At 37.0% G+C, this 24401-nt stretch overlaps 1 protein-coding gene across 4 annotated transcripts in view; it reads left to right on the top strand.

Annotated features, from left to right (window-relative positions):
• The window catches only part of ANO3 (anoctamin 3), a 448326-nt gene that overhangs the window by 256863 nt on the left and 167062 nt on the right, over positions 1-24401 (top strand). The window contains exon 1 of one of the 4 annotated variants that reach the window (XM_027562803.1): positions 9967-10193. The exons of the other annotated variants lie outside the window; for them this stretch is intronic. The gene's annotated coding sequence lies outside the window, so the exon portion shown is untranslated. Of the gene's footprint in view, positions 1-9966; positions 10194-24401 lie in introns of those variants that run through there. 4 annotated transcript variants of the gene reach the window in all.

The raw sequence follows: 24401 nt of genomic DNA, 5'->3' as shown, positions 1-24401 counted from the left end.
GTTTATCTCCCAATGTTTACTTCACCTGCCTCTCTATGTACTATCTGATTGGTCCTGTGGATGTTTGGAGAGTCGAGTGGCTCAATGGTCAAGAATCCACTTGCCAATGCAGGAGACACAGGTTCAACCTCTGGGTTGGGAGGATTCCCTGGAGAATGAAATGGCAACCCACTCTAGTATTCTTGCCTGGGAAATCCCCTGGACAGGGGAGCTTGGTGGGCTACAGCCCATGGGGTCACGAAGAGTTGGACATGATTTAGCAACTGAACAATAACAAACAACAACTATCTCTAAAGCATTGTTCCAAGAGACTTGAGCCTGAGAGAAGCCATAAGAAAAACTGAGGAAAAGCAGATATTCTACCTTAAGATACTTTGAGCACCAACGAGTAGGGACACAAACATGATACGCTTAAAATAATTAAAAAATGAATTAAGATTAAATAAAATTTGTGTTATCTGCTTCTTTAAAAATTAGCACATGCCACCATGTTTTCTTCCCTTTATGATTTCAGTCTCTTCATTCTAATGCTTTCCTTCCCTCCTCTTTGGGCTTCCCTGGTAGCTCAATCAGTAAAGAATCTGCCTACAGTGCAGGAGATCTAGGTTCGATCCCTGGATCGGGAAGATCCACTGGAGAAGGAAAAGGCAAATCACTCCAGTATTCTTGCCTGGAAAATCCCATGGAAAGAGGAGCCTGGTGGGCTATAGTCCATGGGATCACAAGAGTTGGACTCGACTTAGCAACTAAACCACCGCCACCAATGATACCTTCCACTCCATTTCTGCTCAACAGTCACCAATTCCCAAATCTCTAAACTAGACTTGAACTTTAGAATATTCAAGTTAAGAAGAAATAATTAAACCTGCATACATATTTTGTTTTTTTGACAGCAAAATAAGAGAATGATGTGTGATGATGGTAGTATACCACAGTCGTCCAGTCCAGTCATCCTAACCTAAAGTCCTGTTAGTTCTATTACACTTCTAGTCAAATTTGAAAATGTAGTGCATCACCTGGAGGCTTTTGGATTCACTCTTCTAGCTTCTATGAAAATATGCCCACTTTCATCCATTTTATAGGTTAAGGTGTAGCACAAATCCAACTTGAATAAATAGTTTTATTCCAAAAGAAGAAAAAAGATGTTTAAAATACATTTAGCTAGGCTACTTGCTTGCAAAGCTTATCTATAAATGAAAGGCAAAATAATCTTCTTAGGTGTATTCTTTGTGTACATTTATCAGAGAGAACCTCAAAAAAGCAATGACCTATATATCTATTGTTTGAACAAGCATCTGAATAACCTTAGTTTATAACTCTGCTATTGCTGTTCAGTCTCTCAGTCATGTCCGACTCTTTGTGCCCCAAGGACTGCAGCATGCCAGGCTTCCCTTCAGTATTTACCTTCAGTATCTACCAGGAGTTTGGTCCAACCCATGTCCATTCCGTCGGTGATGCCATCCAACCATGTCATCCTCTGTCGTCCCTTTCTCCTCCTGCCCTCAATCTTTCTCAGCATCAGGGTCTTTTCCAATGAGTCAGCACTTTGCACCAGGTGGCCAAAGTATTGGAGCTTCAGCTTCAGCATCAGTCCTTCCAATGAATATTCAGGACTGATTTCCTTTAGGACTGACTGGTTGAATCTCCTTGCAGTCTGGACTCTCAAGATTCCAGCACTGCAGTTTGAAGGCATCAATTCTTCGGTGCTCAGCTTTTTTATTTTTCAGCTCTCACATCCATACATGACTACTGGAAAAACAATAGCTTTGACTATACAGACCTTTATAGGCAAAGTAATGTCTCTGCTTTTTAATACGCTGTCTAGGTTTGTCATTGCTTTTATTCCAAGGAGCAAATGTCTTTTAACCTCCTCTTTAACCTTCAGCAAGAGGCTCTTTAATTCTTCTTCCCTTTCTGCCACAAGGGTGGTGTCATCTGCATATCTGAGGTTATTGATATTTCATCCTATCATTAAATAATATGCATATATATGTGTGTATGTGTATCTACATATATTTTAAGTTGGCTATTAGGAAATTGACAACATTCATTCACTTGTGACCTACAAAATAGCAACTTTCATATGGTTCAAATTAGCATGTATTGATCTCTATGTATCTAGTTGTATGGCTGAAGATCTGTGCATTATGTTATTTGCTTGGGATAACTGTACTGGTTGCAACCTGTCCCATGGATATTATACAGTGTAACTGATATTTTATTTCTTCACAAAAGTTATTCAATTACATTTTAGAGATGAAAAAACAAGTTTATAAAAAGTCAGCAGAAAGGGAACAAAGATTCACAGAGGAAAATGATTCCTAATGTAAACTACATTGTAAATCATGACAAGTGTTAGATTACAGAAAACAAATAAAAATTTCTAACAAGATTTGCCATCAGCTATAAAACTAGGTTCTAGGAAATAACTCCAAATGTGTCAAAGTGGTGTCTAACATTGAATTTATGAGGACTCCCTGTTGAGTTTATCAATAGTAAAAACAAATAAATAAATATAGAAATCCATCTGACTAGTTTACTGGTTATTGTATAGGTAAACTATACATCTGCTTGAGAATTTGTTTTGAGAGCCATTGTACAAACATTCCCTGAATGATCTTGAGTCAGTGTGGTGAATTTTGCTTTGACGATATATCCACTGCTTCTGATAATTTTGTAAGTCAAATATATCTGTAAGATACTATAGTTTGCACTAGAATTATCTTCAGTAAGATGAATTATTTCTTTAGAATGTTTTCTTTAAGTTATTAACTTTAGGCATGTATCATTTACACTAAAAGTCTTTAATATTTCAGAGATTAAACTCATGTGATACTGATATCTAATATGATAAAATGATATTGATAAGTTAATAGGACATATTTTTAATTTATTTTTAACCCACTCTGTCCTGCAGGACAGAAGACAAAGAAAGATGGCAAATATGGACAGGTCTTGCTATCCATGTAGTGGGATGCAGTTCAGGAGGTGGGCATGCATATAAACGAAGAAAGCTAAGAGGCCTTAGAAATTAGAGATGATACTAGATATGGGATAAGTCTAGATTTATCTAGCCTCAAGCTGTATAATAAAAGCTGTATTTAAATATCTCTGGGGCTTTGCAGTAGCTACAAAATTGGCCACAGCCCTTCCCTTTTCCCTATACCTACAATATTTTCAATGGGACTTTGCAGGTTCTCTCATCCAAGAGGTACACTCTTACTGGACTGGCCTCGGGCTTTGTTTTGATCAATAGATTGCCTGCAGAAGTGACCATGTCCCAGTGCTGAACCTTGAACTTGAAAGATCTTGCATTCCCATTATTCCTCTTAGGACTCTGCCTCCATCATAGGAATGTCAGAGCCATCCTGCAAGAGGATAATAAGGCCGTGTGGACTGAAACCTAGGGAGTCCAGTTGTTCCCGCTGACACAGAGACGTGAAAGAATCCAGCTAGAACCCACAGAAGGTCTAGCTGAGACTGGGAGAACTACACAACTGGGCCCAGGCTGCTCACAGATTCCTGAGCTAAATAAAAAGTATTTGGGGCTGGTTTATTTATCCACAATAGATATTGGAGCCATAAATGTTAGAGGGTAGCGTATTTGCTGGCACCAATGATTGTAAATGTAAAGTGAATTCTTTCTCACTGGAAAGGGAACATGTGCAAAATTGTCCCTGAGTTTTCCACACATACCCATGTTATCCATTTAATTCTATAGAGCCCAAGAATATCTTAATGTCATAACCTAAATCATGAGAAATCTAGGGCTCTAACATTTTCTTAAATTATCTTTTTTTAATAAAACTCTATTTACAAAAGTAGTTTTTTTGTACCTTTGAATCAGTGAAGAATTCCAAGATTACCTTCCATTAAACCATATGTATATTGTTAGTAATGTTCCAAACACCCATTAAAATTGGTGAGGAACTAGCTTTTTTAAAGGCAAGTTTATTTCCTTTCTAACATTTTGACAAGAAGACTGTGTCACATATATGTAGACAAGAAAAATGAGGGAGAAAATTAATAATGTGATGCGAGAAAAGAAGCAATTCTATGGATTTATAGACTGGAGCACCTGGGCAGACTGCAAGCAAAGTTTTAGAGGAGAGAGGGATTCTTTTTAAGATTATTTCAGTAAATATTTCCTCTCTCTGTCTCATTAGTATAGAGAGAATTATGAATAACACATGATGATAAGGTCCTATAACCAACTGGATGGTTCTGAGAAACAAAATCCCTTTCTGCATCAAGGAATCATATACTTCATACCAGTGGAGACTTCTTGATGTGGACAGTTTACAGAAAATGTCTGTGATTAATCTAGGTTAAAAGGAACGAAGCTGTGAAGCAGAATCAGTGGCTTGTGTACTAGGCATTAATGAAGAGTTTACTGCTGCTACTGTCCCTCAGGATGCCAAAAATAACTATAGAAGTTGCTAATAATATCTGAGAATATATATCTATATTTCAAATTATAGTGACTCCCCCTCTTAAGAGACTTTGGGTATCATATTAGACAGAAAAGGGGTTATAGACCAGGAAAATCTTGATATGAATATTTTAGCAGTTCTTTAAATTTGAATCACAAGGCCATTCAATTTTACTGTCTACTGGCATTGGCAGATGGTGTTCATCTTTAACTAAATTGGTAACAGAATTAGTTTTCTGTTAACGCTGGAGAAGCACAGATCATATAATGGTGATGGTGAGCCCGATGGTCTCTATGGTCTTCTACAGTGTACCTTTCCCATGGACATTGGCAGTTGTTAACTCAATTCAATGGTTCTTTGTCTCCAAATAATGTATAGGTGTTAATATTCTGAATTTGCACACTTTGCCCCAGTAATTGTAAGATAATGTTATTTTAAAATACAAGGTAAATGACTAAACTTGACCTAGTATGGCTGTTTCAGCTAATGAGTATACATGAAATTAAATACTAATTATTTGCATTTATTGAGATAGTTTCTAAAGAAAATGCTAATATTTCCCTAACTTAGGACTTGAGATAATACTTGTTTATATTTAATAATTTCATCGTGGGAAACTGTACCCTAAATATTTAATTTTTATGTAAACCATGGGACATGCAGGAAATCATTTTGGTTTCTTAATGTTTTTGCCGGTATTTTAAATTTATATTCTTCCCTAGTTTTAAAAAGACTCCTTTTTAATCAGTCTAACAAATAACTGATCTTGTCTGCAGACTCTTTGATACTGAGGAGAGCATTATCTTCCCTGTGGCCATAGAAGGCATGTCCCTCTATTGTGCTGTTTAATCACTTACCTTGACCCTTAAAGCCCTCATCAGAAAATGATGAGGGTGTGTTCTATACTTGCTAATTGCTAGTGTTTATTTTCCCTAAGATTTAGCATAAGATTTTCTAGAACCCCTCCACATTATCTATGAGTTGTTTAAACCCTAATGTGTTCATGTTTTCGTGTATGTATTGTGATAAAAATATCATTTCAAATTGTAAAGACATCAATCTTTTGAAAAATGTGCAAATGTTCTCACAGTAACTGATCAGTAATTTGGAAGAGGTTAAAATGTTTTCAGGCTTCCTAGGTGGCGCTAGTGGTAAAGACCCCTTCTGCCATCACAGGAGACATAAGAGATGTGGGTTTGATCCCTGGGTCGGGAAGATCCCCTGGAGAAGGGCATGGCAACCAATCCAGTATTCTTGCCTGGAGAATCCCACAGATAGAGGAGCCTGGTGGGCTACAGTCAGTAGGGTAGCATAGAATCAGACACGACTTAGTACGCATGCAAAATGTTTTCAGATGCCTACCTCACATCTTACACCAAAATGAATTGAAGAACTAAATAGTTAACCAATTCAAAACTGTATGTGTAAAAATAAAACAAGCTTTTTTTTTTTTTCCTAATCACAGACTGGAAAAATGTCTTCTGTAAAGGGATTTTCTACACAAGCAACAAAATTAATCATGGAAATCTTGATGGAGTTGACTAGATACTTACTAGTATCAAAATTACAATAGCATTAAGAAGAAAGAGATAAACTTAAGATTCTACATATAGAATATACTAGAATATACCAAAGTTTGGTTCATATTCTTAGTCTACAAAGACATCATAGTAATATAATTGATAAATGCACAAGTAAAAAAATCATTAAAAAACAATACAGTTTTAACATGTAAAGTGATTAGCAGTGATTAGCAGAACTAGTAATTGCAGAAATACAAAAGTAAGCAATTTTTTAAACCAAATTATAATTTTAAAAATAAAACTCAGAATTGATACTACAGACTGTCACTTTAATTTTTTATTGGTAGATATGTATGTTGATCCAAATTTTCTGGAAAGTAATTTGACAATAACAATTAAAAACCTTAAAATAATCTTTCCTTTGACCCACTTCTAGGAACTTATTCAGAGAATGTAATTAGATGTTAGCCCAAATAATTGTTTAAAGATGTTTCTCACACTGTAATTTGTAAGGGAATTGTGGGGGAGGGAATATAAAGTGCTTAAATGTTCAAGAGTAAAAAATGAAATTAAAAGCAGTAATGCCTTTAAATAAGGTGATAAAAAATGAGTCCCCAGTTATTTAAGGATGATGTGAAATAATCACAGTGTATAATTACATAATAAGAAAATGGTTCTAAAAAACAGTATATGCAGTTTGATACCATCTATATACAAGTAATATAGCTCTTTTTCATAAATAAAATTATTAGCATTGTGTACAAAAAATTAAACTGATTGGTCAAATTCACATGACAAAGTTTATTTCACATATTCTTATATGTAAGCTATTAAGTATTACACTATTATAATTCCTATTTTAAAAAATCTCACACAGCTAGTAAATGGGCAGATGCAGAATTTAAAATAAGATGGTTCTGTTTCTGACAACTGCTTTTCTACTTTGCTATATTGGTGAGATAAGAGCAATTCAGGACTTCAGCTTTTCAATATGTTAACTGTCATTAAACAGAAGTGCACTCTCTCTATATATATACACATATATATATAATCTAATTCTCATAATAATGAAAGTAAGTAGTAGTAGTAGTCTAATTTTACTAATGAAGAAAATAAGATTTAAAGAGGTAAGTTTTTTGCCCAGTCTCTGAACTAGGCAGGAACAGAGTTGGACTGTAGCATGTCTCTTTATCTTCAGTACTCTATGCTTTTCTGACTTCAGCTTAATAGTTAACTATAATAACATACTCATATATTAATCATATCTTTCAAAAATCCTAAAATGTTGCTCTGAAGTAGGTAGTTATGGACAGGGAGGCCTGGCGTGCTGCGATTCATGGGGTCGCAAAGAGTCGGACAAGACTGAGCGACTGAACTGAACTGAACTGAACCCTCTACATCCCAGGAGTGGACTAATCTGTTTGTAATTTACTCTTGTATCAACAAAATAAAAATTTGTTGGGAGTTTGTTACAGACTTACTATTTCTAGCAAAAGTAGCCACAGAGGAGGATGTGTATACTCCTTGGTGTTACATAATAATCAGTGATCTAAATGTTTTCAAATGCATCTGCTACACAGTATGGGAACTACCCTTGTAAACCAGGGAAAAAATAAACTCCACAAAACTCTGCTGCTGCTGCTGCTAAGTCGCTTCAGTCGTGTCCGACTCTGTGCGACCCCATAGACGGCAGCCCACCAGGCTCCCCTATCCCTGGGATTCTCCAGGCAAGAACACTGGAGTGGGTTGCCACACTCCTCCACAAAAGCCCCTACGGCTATGTCTAGAGCTGGAGGCTAGAAGATCAAGAGACATTTAATTATGAGAGTAGATTTAGGTGAAGGATGGCTTTGTTGGGATTGTTGTCTTTTTGTTCCCTTAAAGACTATGTGGGGAAAATGTGCCTATTTAGGAAGTCGTCTTATTTCATAAGCGATAACAAGAAAACAAACAAAATGCCATAGATGTTTGCTCTCTCCTGGAACTAATGTCTTGGTAATTAGACACAGAACAGGCTTCCTCAATCACCAGCTTACTGGTTGTCCCCAGGAGTATTTAGCTTATCTTGGGAGATCTCCTAAGCCTCCCCGGAGGACTTTAGCTCTAAAATGAAAGCTGCGATAACTTGTCTGCAGAATTGTATATACGTTTATGGGACATGAAAGCAAATTTAATAAATTAATGTGTGGGCACACCAGTTAAATGGTGCAGATAATTCTTCTGCTTGATATTTATACAGTCAGTCAATGATAGGCTCACATCAAACTTTCTCTCTACCTGCTGAGATGCGAGGGCAGCCAGTGAAATCACATCAAAAGTAATGCTATTTGAACACAGTTGAAGTCAAGTCTACTTCATTAATCTCCTAACTTGAGGCTCTCCAGGTTGTTGGAACATTAATAAAAATAACAGTAAATAATTACAACAGCTAACATCTATTAAGGATCCTTCAGAGATTTTATTGATGACCTACATCCATTTATACTTGCAACTCTTAAAAAGTTGGGTATATTTTTACCCTCTTTTCAGAGGTGAGGAAATGGAAGTTGGGAATGGCTAAGTATCCTTTTATCATAAAGCTAGGTAAACAGTCGGCAGGAAGTCTATAGAGGCCACCTCACTGCTAAGCGCTGTGCTGTACTGAACAGCGTTCTGGAGGTGTGAGACAAGTCCATCAAGTGGTTAGAGAACATGTTCACCTCACTCAGGAATTCTCATGTTCCCTAGGGACCATGGATATTGTGCTTTTGTCAATGTTTTCTGCTTAAGAAGAAAGTATAAAATTGAGGTTCCTATGCTCAAATCCTAATAAACTGTGAAATACTCACCCCTTTTCTGCTGCTCAGAGCCCTTCACCACCCCATGCCCTTTGCCTCCATTCACATTGGCCTATAGACTCCTTCTTGCCACCAAATGTGTCCATCAGAATATGACCATTCTGAGCCACTATCACTATTTGAAAAGGGAAGAAAATATCAACAAGATTAAGTACTCTTGTGTTTATTAAATAACTTCTGAAACCTGTAGAATTTTAAAAAAATTGGCTTGTGACCATTGACTTCTTTGCAAGGTGCAATTCAAGGTTCCAGGTGAGGATCCCATGGAGACCTGCATGATTTTATTAACCCCTTGATGACACAGACAGTGTAGACATTGGGATTACAGTAATCTTCAATTTGTTGTTTAAAGGTTTCAAACTCTTGTGTGACATTAAAATATTCTGTTATGTGGGATTAACTGGAAAATCCATTCTTAGCATGCTGATTAATTCAGGGCCATATCCATTAAGTGGCTGATTCTTAGTTCACTGTCTTGTCAGTCTCAATTACAAGCTATCCTGTGGAGGTTTCCTTGACAGAAATAAATGTAACCTTCTGTTGCATTTCATCCTGTCAGTGTTCATCACAAATGGGCTAAATTTTTCAATTCAATTTATTCATTCATTTATTTATTTTTTAAGGTAACAATTACTTCTGTTGCTTTCAGGTTACAATCACTTCATCATTTTCATCCAAGAGCCAATATAATACAATGTCAAGTAATAGATATAGGATTTTTCAAAAACTACTAATGGTTCTGTTTTAACTCTCTCCAGTGAAAAAGAAAATGTGGCCATTTACATGAACTGGAAAAAAATATATAGCCCCACTCAGCTATCAAAAAAACATTACGTATAAAAATAAAGTTCACCAATAAAAAAAGTTTTTGTTTGTCAGACCACTATTATTCAGGCTGAAATATACCTCCCACCTTTTATGTTAATCTGCCCAACTAATTCAAATAACCTAAGAATATGCAATAGATCATTAAAAATTGACAGTAAAATCATCAAAATGTCACTGACATTATATAACTAAATGCCATTTAGATGAATCATACGCAGACACTATTAAACAATGACACATGAAGGCAGCCCCCTTAAAATAAACCACTCCCCCTTAAAATAAAGTAATTAAAAAAATACAGAAGTTCTTATAAAGAGATGATGTGTTATCTTTTTCCCCCTTTTAATCATTATTCAGATTCAGGAATTTAAAGAGTTGTCTAAAAACCCTCCAGTCAAATGCTTTGTGCAGCGTTCAATATGTAACACTCTAGCTAATGGAAAAAGCAGGCGGTGGAAGGGAGAACTTTCTGTTGTCAAGCTGAAGAGTGCTTCAAAGAAGATTGTCATTTGAAACTCTGTTGTCAGCAATGAAGGATTCCAAATGCCGCTGAACCCAGAACTCTGACTGTGGTATGTTTAAATAAGTATATTTAAACATTAGGAATTCTATTTTACTTTTTTGTTTCCTTAAAAATATGTAAGAAGCCAACAAAGAATTATAGGCATTGATTGCAGAATAGTAGATGAGTGTCTCTGTTCTTTCAAATACTAGAAATGTATTTTTAAAAATAAGAACTATATCATCTAAATGGATATATTTTAAGCATCAGTGTTTATCTCACATAACAGATGCTGCCTCTCTGAAGTTTTGGCTATTTTTAAATGCATTTGAATTTTGGTTTCAATGAAATAGGTACTCACAAGTTCTACTCTAAAATTTGTTCTTCATTCAAAATATTTATAAAGTATAATCACTTACAAAAGGATGTCTTTTTAAGATGTTCTTAAATTATTTTTTATACAAGGTATTTTAGTAAATAATATCAGTCAAAGTAGAATGTCTGAGAAAAAAATCCGAATTTAAAGAAGCATGTCTTGTAACATTAAATGTTAAAAAACTGACACAACTGTCAAATTAATTTTGTTTTAAACTAGGGAACAAAATGTTTTTCAACCTACTGTATTTTCTCATGCATTTAAAGGTGATAAAATTATTTTTTGTCCCATTCTGAAGGCTTTCATTTCTTTGTTTAAAAATGTCAGCTCCTTCCCTTTGGAGATAAGAGGTTCAACTTCTAAATCTCCATTCAAGGTTAGATCATCTAAAATAGATAATCACTGATATGGAAATAAGTATTCTTTAAAAAAAATAAATACTTAAAAGATTCATTTTATAGTATATGAAATATAAAAATCAGTGGGGAGGAAAAAGTATGCTCAAATGTATTCTCTGTCAATTATTCCCACTAAGATTATATTTAAAGCTCATATGTTCAAAAACAAATGTTTATTTCATTGAGAACCCAGTAGAAAAACCATAGTCTACCCCATCATAATCTGCTTAGAAAGGTTTGGCTTTTGGATTTCATTAGAAAACCCAGAACACCTTTGATTTTGGCAAATAAAAATGGGTGGAAAGAGAATAATATGATAGTCTTAAAAACCAGCACTTAGTATAATATAGTGCCTGTTACATCATAGAAATTCAACCAGTATTTTGTTTCTCTCTTCCTTTTGGTTCCTTTTTAACTGTTACAAAGAAAACTTACACTTGCTTCATAATTTTTATTCTTTCTATGGATATATGTCTTATTCTATGGTATTCAGAGTCACACTTAGTCCAGTGATAGCAGGTCAGGTAATTCAAGTGTTTTGAATCCAACCTGAGGTTCCACCTTCAGTGATTAATTTTCTATCTTCTTTGCAATTCCACTGATACTGTGTTGCTCAGTGAACCAGCTCCATTTCATAGGATACTCCAAATGTTGAAAAACTGATTCCCCTTAAATAAAATAACTAAAGTCACTAATGCAAAAATTCACCTCAAAGACCAAGTGCTTGATACATTATTCAGAATAATTCATTGTATGAACCATCTTGAGAAAAGTAGGAAATATGTTCTTCCATAATTATACCTGATTTTAACTGAATTAGTACTCAGCCATCAGTAGGAAAGTAGCTTTACATTCGAGGACTTTTTGCAGAGAAGAGTATGTGCTGCATAATTTTACTTGATTTTATAAGAATTATGTGTATTTTATAACCTTAAAAGCAAAATTATAAGCAAAACTTCACTAATTGTCAGGTTAAATATTTTTTAAAAATTATCTTTCAGCATTTTTTTTATCAATAAATGAAAGATGACATTTGGTAATATTAAAGTTTCAAATTACAGAAGGAAATGGCAACCCACTCCACTATTCTTGCCTGGGAAATCCCATGGACAGAGAAGCCTGGCATGCTATAGTTCGTGAGGTCGCAAAAGAGTCAGAAATGATTGAGCACATAGACACACACAGAGGTTCAGATTTCACATTCTAAGGAATTTTAGCTGTGGCAACTTTCAAACAAAATATGTTTCTTTTTCTAAACAGATACCTTGCAACCGTGGTTGTCAAGCTGGAAACATCAAAATCACCTGTAGGGCTTGTTAAAAAAACAGGTGACAAAGCTCTACACCAGAGCTTCTGATAACAATAATTCTAGTTGAGGCTGGAGAATTTGTTTTCCTAAAAAATTCTCAGATGATGTTGATGTTGCTGATACTGGTACCACATTTGAGAACCATTCCCTGACATCTTCCCTTAATATCTCCAGTGTACTCTATTTTTTGAGAGCCTGCCATATGCCAGACCTTATACTAAGTCTGGATATTTCTTGATGAATAAAACAGGCAGAATTCCTACCCTTGCAAAGCTTGTAGATGTCTAATGGAGGAGTCAGAAAATAGATAATAAACTAACAAGTTAAATAACTATTTACAAGTTGTCATTAAGTGGGTCATTAAATAGTGGAAGAGGCTACACAGGGCAATCAGGGAGGTATTAACCTCTCAGAAGGTATTAACGCCAAGAACTGAAAGATGAGAAGTCAGCCGAAGGAAGAGTGGGAGAAAGAGGTATTCCAGGCAGAGAGGTGCCTCTTATGAGGGCCCTGGAATGGGAAAGAGCTTGGTGTGTTTGAGAAACTGATACATAGCCTGTGTGGCAGGAACACAGAGACTGAACACCAGGATGGCTGAAATGAGAGGAGAGAGAGAGGTAAGCAACACTCCATTCAGGGGCCCTTACGCTGGGAGTCTGGATTTCATTCTAAGTTCAAAGAGTTTTCAACAGATTTCTGTTTTCCTGAGATCACTTTACATGAGAATGGGCAAACAGTGATGAGAGTAAGGTGATGTTAGAGCAGTTCAGCTGAAAGATGATGGTGGTGTAGCCAGGAGTGCTGGCAGTTTCCAACATCAGAATACATGTATATGTATAACCATAGAGATGATAGTTACTAAAAAATCACAGTGATGTTGCTTATAGTGACATGGGAACATGTCAAAGAGGGAAAAAAGCAAAATAATTTTGTTTGAAAGCAAAATTATACTTGCATGTGTGTAAAAAGAGTCTTCAAGTATCATACTGGGATTATAGGTGATTTTTTATTCCCTTTATTTTGTATACACTAGAAATGCATATTATTATAGAATTTCTAAATTCACATGTATCAGTAAAAAGAAAACACTGTGACTTTGAGAAGACAGCCACAGGTTGAATGACTGAGTCATGGGTACACATACATATACACTCCAAGCATTATACAAAATATAGTGGTTAAAAAATGAATAAGGTATAGTTCCAGTCATCAAAAGGCTTGTAGTTAGTTGGGAAAGATAAGAAGAGGGACATAAGTGCAACTCTGATGGAAATGTTAGAGTGCATAAGTATCATCCTTTCTGTTCTTTGACAGCCTGTTTAGATACCAGTTTCTCCCAACACAATCACAACCAACACCCTAATGGGTCTTGAATAACTCCCCCACTTGCATGATCTGTGCCTTTACCTGCAGACTTTTCTTCCCCTTCTTCACATACCACATTTTAAAGACTATATTTAGAGCAATTTTGGATTTACAACAGGATTAAAAGGGAGGGACAGAGATTTTCCGTATGTCCCTACCCTCACACATGCATATAGTCTTCTGCATCACCAGCATCACTCACCAGAATGGTACATTTTTCACTAACGATAAACCTACATCGATACTTCATAATCATCCAAAGTCCACAGTCTACCTTAGGGTTCACTCTTAGTATTGTACATTCTATGGGTTGAATAAATGTATGATGATGTATATACATCAATATAATAACATACAGATCATTTTCACTGATCTAAAAATCCTCTGTGCTCTGACTGTTTCTCTCTACCTTACTCCGGCCCCTTGCCAGCAACCGCTTTTCTTTTTATTAGTATTTCTGTTGTTTCCATAGTTTTGTCTTCTCCAGAATGTCATATAGTTGGGAATCACGCAGCATATAGCCTTTCCAGATTGTTTTGTTTTACTGAGCAATATCCATTAAAGATTCCTCTAGCAGTCCATGGGGTCACGAAGAGTCAGACACGACTGAGCAACTGAACTGAACCAATGTCTTTTCATAGCTGTATAACCCACTTACTTTTAGTGCTGAATATTATTCCATTGCCTGGCTGCGCCACAGTTTATCCATTGACCCGCTGGAGGACGTCTTGATTGCTTCCCAGTTTGAGCAATTATTCATAAAGCTGCTGTGAACACACACATGTAGGTTTTTATGTGGACATAGATTTTCAACTCTTTTGGGAAAATACCCAAGAACACAATTTCTGAATCATATAGTAAGAGTATGTTTAGTTTTATAACAAACCCCCAAATTGTCTTCTAAAGTAGGTATACCATTTTGCATTTTCAGCAGCAATGAGTGAGAATCCATGATGCTCCACATCCTCACCAGCATTTATTGTTATTAGTGTACTGGGTTTTGGCCATTCTAATGTATTCGTAATGGTACCTCACTATTGTTTTCATTTGCATTTCCCTGGTAGCATGCAGTGTGGAGCATCTTCACATATACTTATGTACCATCTTCTTTGAAGAGGTGTATTTTCAGTGATCACATGCCATTTTTAACTGATTTTTTAATATTGAGTTTTAGGATTTCTTTGTTTACTTAGGATAACAGTTCTTTATCAGATATGTCTTTTGAAAATATTTTCTCTTAGTCTATGCTTTGTCTTCTAATTCTCTTGATATTGTCTCTTTCCAAAGCAGAATTTTAATCAGGTCTAGCTATACATTATTTCTTTCAGGGATCATGACTTTGGTGTTGTATCTAAAACATCATCACTATTTCAGAGGTCATCTAGGTTTCCTTCCAGCAATTTTATAGTTTCATACTTTACATTTAAGGCTTTGATCCATTTTGAATTATTTTCGTGAAGAGTGTAGTCCATCTAGATTAGTTGTTTTGTCCTGTTTTGCATTTGATTGTCTACTTGTTTTAGCACTATTTGTTACAGAGAAGAATTTTCCTTCCTTCTCCAGACAGTCACTTTATCTTTCTTCTCAGCTCTTGTGCTCACCCCTCATATAGTCCAAATCACATCAAATTGTAATTAACTTGTCTTGCTATCTGTCTACTTGACTAAATTACTCTCTCAAGGATGGGGATCATGGTCTATTTTTCTTTGTAATTACATCAGCACCTTGCACAGAGCCTGCCTCATAACAAGAACACACAATAAACTTGTTAAATAAGTGAACATACAGAAGAATATTAGGAAAACATTACAACTTTCAGTCGAATAGAGTTATGATTGTGGCCTTAAGAGTTAAGATAAAGTTTATGAAAAAGTAGGAAATCAAGCTTATCTTTGAAAATGGATAAAAGTTTTGAGTAATTTTACTTCTAGGATTTATATGAATAAAACAATTAGAGAGGTTAATAGGGATGTATGATATTCAGGGATATTCACTGAATCATGATGAATCATGCCAAAGAATAATTTAGCAAATATAGCCAAAATATTCTTCAATGAATCATTACCATTCACAATAAGTGTTAGTTGCTCAGTTGTATACTGGCTCCTCTGTCTATGGAATTCTCCAGGCAAGAATATTGTAGTGGGTTGCTATTCCCTTCTCCCGGTGATCTTCCCAACCCAGGGATTGTACTCAGGTCTCCTGCACTGCAGGCAGATTCTTTATCATCTGAGTCATCAGGAAAGCCTATTCTTCACTAGAATAGGCTAGAAGAATAGGCCTATTCTTCACTGGAAGGTAAATAAATGAAAGAACTGTAAAACTGAATACTGTTTGGGTATTAGTGCAATAGGACATAGCCACCTTGCATATTATATATCAGAGAAGTGTATACGCATCACACATACAGTTGCATCTATATCTGTGGATTGAGAGAGGAGAGAGTGAAAGAGAGCTCTGAATTTGAAACAGCAGTCACCTCTGAGCAACACTTAACTTTGTCTTCATTTTGTAGCAAGCATGCAGATTATTGTGAAAGTGAAAGCAGACTTGGAAAAAATGAAAAGCGCCATTGGAGCAGATGAAGGCTGGGGCATGAACAAAAGTAGGGTCTAGACTAGTCATGTATGTGCAGTGATCAAGATAAGAGACACACATAGCTAGAGCACAGAGTGTGGGAGAAAGGGCCTGTGGAAAGACTACAGGTAAGGAGGCAATATGGATTTATACAACAAGTCTTATTCATGAGCATTTGTTGCCTCATACCCATAAATGCAAATGTTTGTGATGTCATACAGATTTACAAAACACATTCACGCACGGAGTGGATTAATTTACCAACTGAGCATTCAGACAAATGGACTCTATATTGTCACTTAACTGGACAACACATGTAACTCCTTACATAAATGACAGTATAGACATTTCAATTTATGTAATAAGCTCCTCAGTTTGATTCTGAAGGGCAGGTATGGCATTGGAGGATCTCTTGTGTAGGGATGTTGGTCTTTTATATACTTGATAGTAGTACTAAAAATAAAAATTGAAAATAGTAACAGTAATTCACTATGCACCAACATAATTCTAAATTTCATATGAATATCCATTCATTGATTCCTTATAAGTATCTGGGAAGGTATTTATAAGGAATCAATGCCCTTAAAAGTAACAAATAATATGTGCTAAAGAGTACATGGGACTCTACATAATAAGCATATGTGAAATAGGTATGATTCTTATCACTTTATAGATATGCATCTTAACAATATAATAGTTAAGAACATAGCTCCTGAATTTAAGACACGTGAATTTGGATTTGGTGCTGCCTTTTACATGCTGTGTTGGAAAAGCTGTTTACATTTTCTTTGCCTCAGATTTCCTGTCTGTAACATAAGGTGGGAGAGCAGTAACAATTAATGATACCTACTTCATAGGATATTTATAAGGAATCAATGAATGGATATTTATATGAAATTTACAATTATGCTGGTGCATAGTGATTTATCAATAATACGGAGTATTCCTATTATTATTGATGGGAAAATTGAAGATTTGCAAGATCAAATCACTGTTTCAAGGATTTACAGTCATAGTAAGTGGCAAGGTTGACTCTATCCCTTTTGTGGTCTAATTCTGTGCTGAGAAAGGGAGGTAGATTGAGATTAAGGGAAAAAAAAATCCAAGAGGAGGAGCAGGTACTTAGAGGTTTTAGGACTGTAGGAGAAATAAAAGAAACTAAGAAAAAATGCTCCAGAAGAAGAGTTTTGTCTAATGCACAGTGTGATATGCAATCTTTCATTTTCTTCTACAGTATGTGACAAATTTCTACCTTATTAATTGTCTCCACAAATGGGATTTTGTGGGGGAGGGAGATAAGTAAAGAACAAGATGAGAAGTTCTTAAATGTTTTTTTTTTTTTTTTTTTGACAGAAATGTCTTTGTTTATTTGAATTTTTTTTCTTTTCTTTTTTTTTTTTTTTAAAACACTGATGAGGCCTGAACTTCGACTTCTGGATGTTAGAAATTTTTTCCAACTTAATGAGTAACTAACAATTGTGCTGTCACTGTTTTTCAAGTTGTCACTAAGATCTTAAGGCTTTTAGTGATTTCTGTGATGTACTTTTAGTCAGATGTTTACCATCATTACCTTTTATCCTTACATGGGCTTTGGAGAAAGACAGACCTGAGTTTGAATCCTATGCTGCTGCTGCTAAGTTGCTTCAGTTGTGTCCGACTCTGTGCGACCCCATAGACGGCAGCCCACCAGGCTCCCCCGTCCCTGGGATTCTCCAGGCAAGAACACTGGAGTGGGTTGCCATTGCCTTCTCCAATGAATGAAAGGAAAAGTGAAAGTGAGGTCACTCAGTTGTGTCCAACTCTTACCGACCCCATGGACTGCAGCCTTCCAGGCTCCTCTGTCCATGGGATTTTCCAGGCGAGAGTACTGGAGTGGGTTGCCATTGCCTTCTCCTGAGAAGTTCTTAAATGTTGTGTTACATGTTTACAACCTAAGGACAAAAGTAGACCTTGAATGTTGAGTCTGGAAAACTAGTCTCTCCCTACACCACTGAACAAGTGGTAATGAATCATGGGAACTTCATGGGGATTATGCTTGTGACTTGGGATCAATTTTATAGAATACTTACCAGTCTGTTTTTTAACTTGTATTTTCCCACTTAACAAGAGAGAGGTTATATGCGTGTTAGTCACTCAGTCGTGTCCAACTCTTTGCTATCCCATGGACTATAGCTCACCAGGCTCCTCTGTCCATAGAATTCTCCAGGCAAGAATACTAGAGTGGGTTGTCATTTCCTTCTCCAGGAGATCTTCCCAACCCAGGGATCAAACCCAGGTCTCCTGTACTCCAGGCAGATTTTTTACTGACTGAGCTACCAGGGTAGCCTATATATATATATACACATATACATACATACATACACACACATATATGTAAACTTTCCTACTTAGAAATAATCTGACTTCAGATATATTCATATATGTTCAGTTCAGTCGCTCAGTCATGTCTGACTCTTTGCAATCCCATGGACTGCAAAATGCCAGGCTTCCCTGTCCATTACCAACTCCTGGAGATTTCTCAAACTCATGTCCATTGAGTCAGTGATGCCATCCAACTAGCTCATCCTCTGTTATCCCCTTCTCCTCCCGCCTTCAACCTTTCCCAGTATCAGGGTCTTTTCAAATGAGTCAGTTCTTTACATCAGGTGGCCAAAGTATTGAAGTTTCAGCTTCAGCATCAGTCCTTCCAATGAATAGTCAGGACTGTATATATATTTAAGTAAAATTCACATATGCATATAATTGAATTCCATTTTGTGTTTATTTCATTTATTGTCTCAAACATTTAACTGCCTTAAAAAAATAAACATGTACATCAATAAAGCAAATGTAGTTAAGGAAACATATTTTGTTACAAAATCATGAGCGGGATTAAATGGTTAAAAGAGAATGTTTTTAGAGTTCCTAGGTAGAGGTTTCTGGACTGACATTATCTATACCTGCTTTTCTTAGTGATATCACTGCTTTGGAAAGCAGTGGTTTAAAAAGCTATACAAACTTTCCAGGGTGCTCAAAATGTTTATGTGTTTATAGATACAGATTTTCTTTAGTCCTTCTTAGATAAGCTATTCTTCCTTTGGTAACTAGAGACATTCAAGATCCTGCCTTCAAAGGATTTCTCTTCCTGACATGAGATCATAGAGTTTAGCAGATGCTACTGGCATTTTTGACACTGAAATAAAATGTTTTTTCATTAGTGAATAAAAAACAGCCATCTGTAAAAAGAAAGGGAGCCTGGGGCAGGGACAAAGATGAAAGAAACTACTACTCTTATATAACCTGGGACTTGGGACCTGTCATCTTTGTTTGACAGGGTCTTAAAGTGGTACTGGGTCAAAACAGGCAGACAAGAGGGGAGGCTTTTAGTGGAAAAAATAGCATCATCTAGCCATTTGTTAAATACTGTTATTAAGAATCATCTCTGATGCTGTGTGCTTTTTGTTATCATTACTTAATGCAGTTGCCACTGCCCTGCAGACGCCGACCTGATTTGCAGGGACTCTTTCATGACTCACAATTGTTTGGCTTTTAAAGTCTCCAAAAAGTCAGTCACAACAATCCGTTTTCCCACACACCATTGCATTCTTTATTCCTAAATCATGGTGATTCTTAAGAGCAGAAGGTTAAAAAAACATCAAAACTATAGCTCTTCAAAACCCTGCCTGTGTGAAACTCAGATTATTTAGGCTATTTAAACTTATTTGTTGTGAGTAGCTCCATTCCCCCCAGTCAGGAGATATTCTGCCTTGAAGTAACAGAAACTTTATAAAATTTATGATTTATCCTGCCTTCCTGTTGTTGCTGTTGTTCAGTTGGTAAGTACTGTCCTATTCTTTGTGACCCTATGGACTGCAGCATGCCAGGTTTCCCTGTCTTTCACCATCTCCTGGAATTTGCTCAAACTCGTGTTCACTGAGTTGGTGATACCATCTAACCATATCATCCTCTGTCTTCCCTTTTCCTCCTGCCCTAATCTTTCCCAGCATCAGGATCTTTTCCAATAAGTTGGCTCTTTGCATCAGGTGGCCAGAGTATTGGAGCTTCAGCTTCAGCATCAGTCCTTCCAATGAATATTCTGAGTTGATTTACTTTAGGATTGACTGGTTTGACCTCCTTGCTGTCCAGGGGGCTCTCAATGGTTGTCTTCCTCCATACATATAACTTGTTCCTGAGCATCTCCTCTCTATTGTAAGGGAATTATGGAAATGGTTGAACAGAGTTCATACACAGCTGGGGATTTTTGTGACACTGTTATGATTTTAAAGGTCATATATAAGTTTTGAGAATGAATTAATGAATGGACTTGCTAAGTCTCCTGTCTGATCTGTCTAGTTCATTTATATCCACAATATAGCCGACACTAGACTAAGCACCACAGAGATGTCGTAAAGAACAAAGATGTAGTCTCTGTCTTCCTGCAGTCGACATGTACAAGCATTGGTGGTAAAGGGCTCAAAATAATTATTTTTCCTGATTTCCATGGTGAAAAAGAAGCAAGCTCCCAGCGGCCTATTTCAGACCGTCAGTGAGGTCAACTAGTTCATAAAATTTCCCCAAATTTAAAAGCTGGCTCTTGTGAGTAGGTACTGCTGCTGTTGCTGCTGCTAAGTCGCTTCAGTCGCGTCCGACTCTGTGCGACCCCATAGATGGCCACCCACCAGGCTCTGCCGTCCCTGGGATTCTCCAGGCAAGAATACTGGAGTAGGTTGCCATTTCCTTCTCCAATGCACGCATGCATGCTAAGTCACTTCAGTCGATACTGGTGGGTGAGAAGTGAGGGAAAGATCTCAGTGTAGGGAAAGAGACACAAAAAATGGAGGCAGTGTGTCAAAGGACTTCATTACCAGGAGACCATAAGATGCCCCAGAACAGAAGCAACTGTTCTTTATTCTCCTTCCCCAGTTTGTTTTTCCTTTTGACTATGAAAAGATAACCATAAGAAAACATTGACACAATTCATCTATACCTTCTCCACACTCAGAGAGGAAACAGATGAATTTTAACCAACTCTTCCCACATAGCCCCCACCTCCACTGTCACTTCTGTCTTCTACCAAACATCGTTAGCTTTAGAGAAACCCTATTATTTTACAATTTTCTGAAGTTTAAAAAAAAAAAATTATAAAAAACTCAAAACCAAAACATTTAATTACCTGTACATTATTTACCAAGTGGTAAGTTGTACCACTTATGAAGAAGGAGAGTGAAAGAGCCGACTGAAAACTAAATACTAAAAAGCTAAGATCATGACATCTGACCCGTTACTTAATGGCAAATAGAAGGGGAAAAGGTGAAAGTAGTGACAGATTTCCTCTTCTTGGGCTCTAAAATCACTGCAGATGGTGACTGCATCCATGAAATCAGATGTTTGCTTCTTGGCAGGAAAGCTATGACAAACTTAGACAGAGTGCTGAAAAGTAGAGACGTTACTTTGCTGACAAAGGTCTGTGTAGTCAAGGCTGTGGTCTTCCCAGTGGTCACGTTTGGTTGTGAGAGCTGGACCATAAAGAAGGCAGAACCCCAAATAATTGATGCCTTTGAACTATGGTGCTGGAGAAGATGGAGAGTCCCTTGGACATCAAAGATATCAAACCAGTCAATGTTAAGGGGAATCAACCCTGAATACTCATTGGAAGGACTGATCCTGAAATTGGAACTCCAGTATTTTGTCACCTGATACAAACAGCTGACTCATTGGGAAAGTCCCTGATGCTAGGCGAGATTGAGGGCAGAAGGAGAAGAGGGCATCAGAAGAGGAGGTGGCTGGATGGCATCACTGATGTAACGAACATGAATTTGGGCAAATTTCAGGAGATGGTGAAGGACAGGGAAGCCTGGTGTGCTGCAATCCACAGGGTCACAAAGAGTCATACACAACTGGGTGACTGAACAACAGAACAACAATTTGGACTAAGGATATTTAATGTGTTCATAAGTACAATTTAATATCTCCTCTAAATATTGTTTAAAGCCAAAATCAAAGAATGTCATGTTTGAATCAGTCATTATAAAGACATTGTCTGCTTCCCTGTGGCTCAAATGGTAAGGAATCTGCCCGCAATGCCGGAGAACCAGGTTCGATCCCTGGGTGGGAAGGATCCCCTGGAGAAGGAATTGGCAATTCACTCCAGTATTCTTGCCTAGAGAATTCCATGGACAGAGGAGCCTGGTGGGCTACAGTCCATGGGGGGCAAGTACACGTTCTTTCTTTCTTTTCTTTACAAAGACAAGAGTTCCTCTGTTGTTTAGAGTTTCCTGTGCCAATGTAGATAAGGAGAAATGTATTGAATGTGGGCCCTGTACCCTGGACCTTGCACCATATCATAGGAAAAACTTAGTTATCTAGAATTAAAATTTTGTTTAATAAAATTGGGGTTCTCTCAAGGCATTAGGGTGAGATTAACCATTAGTGTCTTATTAATGAATTAGGGAGCTGAGATGTGTATATCTTTTGCTCTATCTCAATGCTGCTGTTACACTTCAAGAATATTCATAGGTGCCTTTGCCTAAATGGTTATGTGATTATCTGATCTTTTTTACTTATTGTCTGGTTAGGAAAACCTTTCTTATTGGTAAAGCTGCCTTTGCTCAGCACCATCTGCCATGGTAGCTTCCCATATTTAACTTCTAGGGCAGCATATAATTTAAAACGCTTATTATTTTCCAGATAGTCATTTGTCATTTAATACCTGCCACTTATTTTATTAAAATACTTTTCTTTTATGGGCATGTATTTGTCATTCTGTCCTCCATTCAAAATGCCAGTATTTAATAATTATACCAGTAAGTCTACTGCATCAACTTCCCACTAATCACTTTAAGATAAAGCTATCCACTTATCCTGATGGCTGGACTATAAGGCCATGTCTGTTTTGTTCACTGTTTTCCACTTACGCCTATAATAGTAACCACGACAGAAGAACACTGAATCAATACTCGTTGGTGAGAACTTAACTCTATATTGGAGGGGATGTTTGTCTCCTACTTTGTGAATGGGGAAACCAGTGAATGCAGAGATTGGCATGTGCAAGTCCGCATAGCTAGCTGAGAGGCAGAACCAGAATTCAAATCCAGGTCTGTCTACTTCCCAAGAATGAGCCTTTAATTCTAGGCTGCACTAACTCCTATAGGGTGAAAAATGCTAAGGTTAAGAAAAAGACACGCTTGTCAGCACGTAATGGGTGCTTATTAAACATTTTCTTATGCAAACTGGAATATAAAAGACCACTTTTGTACTCATTTTATTCTCCTTCTGCGGTTCACTACTCTATCCTCAATGACTGAAGCAAGTATTTGGATCTGCTGCTGCTGCTGCTAGGTCACGTCAGTCGTGTCCGACTCTGTGCGACCCCAGAGACGGCAGCCCACCAGGCTCCCCTGTCCCTGGGATTCTCCAGGCAAGAACACTGGAGTGGGTTGCCATTTCCTTCTCCAATGCATGAAAGTGAAAAGTGAAAGTGAAGTCGCTCAGTCGTGTCCGACCTCTAGCGACTCCATGGACTGCAGTGCACCAGGCTCCTCCATCCATGGGATTTTCTAGGCAAGAGTACTGGAGTGGGGTGCCATTGCCTTCTCCCATTTGGATCTGAGTAGACACTAAAAAAAGATTTGTTGAATAATACATGCTCTTTTGTTTCTTCAGCATGTAGTTCAAAGTAGTTGCTGAGTATGTTAGATATGTGTGTGTGTGCATGTGTGTGTTTTAGGTTAGTGAAAGCTGTACCTCTGAGTTTTAATAATGCAACTTTCATGAGATATGATTTGTTTCCATCTTTTTTTTTAGGACATATTTCTTATTGTCCATATAGGAGCATGCTGAAAAGGACTGCCATGGGCAGTTCCAGAAAATACTGGCTAAAAGATAAGCAGTGCTGTTTTGAACACAGTGGGGAAAGGAGAGGGTGGGATGATTTGAGAGAGTAGCTTTGAAACATGTACATTACCATATGTAAAACAGATACCTAGTGGGAATTTGCTGTGTGCAGGGGACCCAAAGAGAGTACTCTGTGACAACGTACAGGAGTGGGATGGGGAGGGAGGTGTGAGGCAAGTTCGAGAGGGAGGGGACATATGTATACATATGACTGATTCATGTTGATCTATGGCAGAAACCAACACAATACTGTAAAGTAATTATCCCCCAATTAAAAATTAAATTAAATTAAAAAAAGATAAGCAGTGCTTTAATGGCTTTCCAAATGCTTTACAGAATTACAACTTTGTATCTAGCTTCTAAAAAGGAGTGGGAGTGCAT

Source organism: Bos indicus x Bos taurus, chromosome 15 (genome assembly GCF_003369695.1).
Source record: "Bos indicus x Bos taurus breed Angus x Brahman F1 hybrid chromosome 15, Bos_hybrid_MaternalHap_v2.0, whole genome shotgun sequence".
Classification (NCBI taxonomy): Eukaryota; Metazoa; Chordata; class Mammalia; order Artiodactyla; family Bovidae; genus Bos; species Bos indicus x Bos taurus.
Note: the sequence above shows the minus strand (reverse complement) of the source record. Positions and strands in the feature narration are given on the sequence as shown.